A 2,987-nucleotide genomic window follows, 5' to 3' on the forward strand; every position below is an offset into this window, starting at 1 on the left:
TCCCAGGGATGCAAGGCTGGTTCAACATACAAAAATCAATAAGCATAATTCACCATATCAATCGACTTAAAGATAAGAATCACATGATTATTGTAATAGATTCAGAAAAATCTTTTGACAAAATGCAGCATCCATTTATGTTCCAAATGCTAGAAAAACTAGGGAGTGTAGAAACATACTTCAACATTTTAAAAGCTACTTATGCTAAACCCAAGGCCAGTATCATTCTCAATGGATAAAAATGGAAAGAATTTCCTCTCAAAACTACAACAAGAATGGGATGAACTCTTTGACCACTCCTATTCAGTTTAGTCCTTGAAACTCTAGCCAGAGCAATTAGACAGGAGAGTGAAAACAACTCAAAGTAATCCCATTTGCTGATGACATAATTCTATAGAGATGGCCACCCAAATCCACAAGAAAGCTTCTAGAATTCATAAACAAACTCAGCAAAGTAGCAGGATCTAAAAAGAATGGCAATAAATCAAACACATTCCTATACACCAATGACATATCTGCTCAAACAAAAATCAGGGGAATTATCCTCTTCACAGTAACCTCAAAGAAAAATACAAAACACTTGTGAATCAATCTTACAAAAGAGGTGAAAGACTTCTACAATGAAAACTACAGAACACTAAAGAAAGATCTTGAAGATGACCTCAGAAAATGGAAAGAACTTCCGTATTCTTGGATAGGCCCAATTAATATTGTCAAATTAGCCATACTACTAAAAGCACCACACAGATTTAATGCAATTCCTATTACAAAAATCTCAATGATGTTCTTGATAGAAATAGAAAAAGAAATCATGATATTCAATTGTACAAATAAACTCCACCACCATCTTGCCTACCTTTAAGCCACAGTGACCATGGGCCAGAGCACACTTGAGCCATGAAGCTACTGACCAGAGCCAGGTCCTTCTCAAGATTGTATTCCACCAAATTTGCCCCCAAAATTAAAGGCACAGCTGCCCCTGCAGGAGTTCCTCTATATCCTCAGGACCTTGAGTTTACCAAATTGCCAAATGGTTTGATAATTGCTTTTCTGGAAAACTATGCTCTGGCATTAAGAATTGGTTTGTTCATTAAAACAGGCAGTAGATATGAGGACCCCAGCAATATAGAAACCTCTCATTCGCTGCATCTTGCATCCAGTTTAACTACAAAAGGTGCTTCATCTTTCAAGATAACTCCCCCAGGGAATTGAAGCAGTTGGTGGTAAATTAAGTGTGACTGCAAATTAAGAGTGCCTGTGGGATGATGTTGACATTGAGTTGAGTCCTGTTTAATGTCATTACAGCACCAGAATTTCGTCTTTGGGAAGTGGCTGCCCTTCAGTCTCAGCTAAAGATGAACAAAACTGTGGCTTTTCAGAATCCATAGGTTCACCTCATGAAAAATTTGCATGCTGCTGCTTACCGGAATGAGTTAGCTAATTCATTGTGTTGTCCTGACTATAGGATTGGAAAAGTAATATCAGAAGAGTTATATTGCTTCATTCAGAACCATTTTACAAGCACAAGAATGGCTTTGGTTTGGCTTGGTGTGAGCCATCCTGTTTTAAAACAAGTTGTTGAACAGTTTCTCAACATGAGGGGTGGGCTTGGTTTATCTGGTGCAAAGGCCAAATATTGCAGAGGTGAAATTTGAGATCAAAATGGGCACAGTCTTGTCCATGCTGCTGTTGTAGCAGAAAGTGTTGCCATGGGAGTTGCAGAAGCACATGCATTCAGTGGTCTTCAGCATGCCCTTGGCGCTGGACCACATGTCGAGGGGTAAAAATGCCACTAGCATCTTGTACCAGGCTGTTGCCAAAGGTAATCACCAGTCATTTGATGTTTCTGCTTTCAATGCCAGTTACTCAGATCTGGGCTCCTTGGAATTTACACTATCTCCCAGGCTGCAGCTGCTGGAGATGTTATCAAGGCTGCCTATAACTAAGTAAAAATGATTGCTCAAGAAAACCTTCCCAGTGCAGATATCCAGGTTGCCAAGAACAAACTGAAAGCTGGATACCTAATGTCAGTGGAGTCTTCTGAGGGCTTCCTGGATGAAGTTAAATCCCAGGCTCTAGCTGCTGGCTCTTACATACCACCATCCACGCTCCTTCAGCAAATTGACTTGGTGGTTAACACTGATGTCATCAATGCTGCAAAAAAATTTTGTTTCTGGCCAGAAGTCAATGGCAGCTAGTGGAAATTTGGGGGATATGCCTTTTGTGGATGAGTTGGAACCCTGAAGCACACACAGCAGGGGAGACAGTGGAACATTATCCCATCCAGAGCAGCAAACACATGAAAGTCAAAAGTCTATAATAATTTATCTTGTTTCTCAACCAAATAAAATATCATAAAATATAAATGCAGGTAATTAATCCCAGGTGACATAGAGTCAATAAGACATTAAGCTTAAAGAAAAAAAAAAAAAAAAAGAAAAATAAGAGGCCCAGAATAGCCAAAGCAATTCTCAGTGAGAAAAATGAATGAGGAGGCATCACAATAAAAGACCTTAAATTACACGACAGCTGAGCATGGTGGCAAGCGCCACTCGGGAGGCTGAGGCAAGGGAATTTTGAATTTAAAGCTAGCCTCAGCAAAAATGAGGCATTAAACAAGTAAATGAGACCCTGTCTCTAAATAAAATAGGGCTGGAGATGTGGCTGAGTTTTCAGGAGCCCTTGAGTTCAATCCCCAGTACCCACCCCTCCAAAAAATTATACTGTAGAGCTGGAGCAGAAAACACAGCATAGTATTGTCCTAAAACAGACATGAAGACCAGTGGTACAGAATAGAAGACACAGAGACACACTCACATAAATACAGTTACCCCATAGTAGAGAAAGGTGCCATAAAAATACATTGGAGAAAAGGTAGCCATTCACCAAATGGTGGTGGGAAAACTGGAAATCCATATGTAGGATAAACACAGTAGACCCCTGTCACTCACCCTGCATAAAACTCAAAGTGGATCAAGGACCTAGGT

At 40.0% G+C, this 2,987-nt stretch overlaps 1 pseudogene across 1 annotated transcript; it reads left to right on the plus strand.

The window, feature by feature from the left end:
- The first annotated feature begins 863 nt into the window (after positions 1-863).
- Positions 864-2,244, plus strand: LOC306653749 (cytochrome b-c1 complex subunit 2, mitochondrial-like; annotated as a pseudogene). Its single transcript has one exon. The product of its transcript is annotated as a cytochrome b-c1 complex subunit 2, mitochondrial-like (transcript).
- Positions 2,245-2,987: the final 743 nt, after the last annotated feature.

This window comes from Sciurus vulgaris, assembly GCF_902686455.1.
Source record: "Sciurus vulgaris genome assembly, chromosome: 2".
Classification (NCBI taxonomy): Eukaryota; Metazoa; Chordata; class Mammalia; order Rodentia; family Sciuridae; genus Sciurus; species Sciurus vulgaris.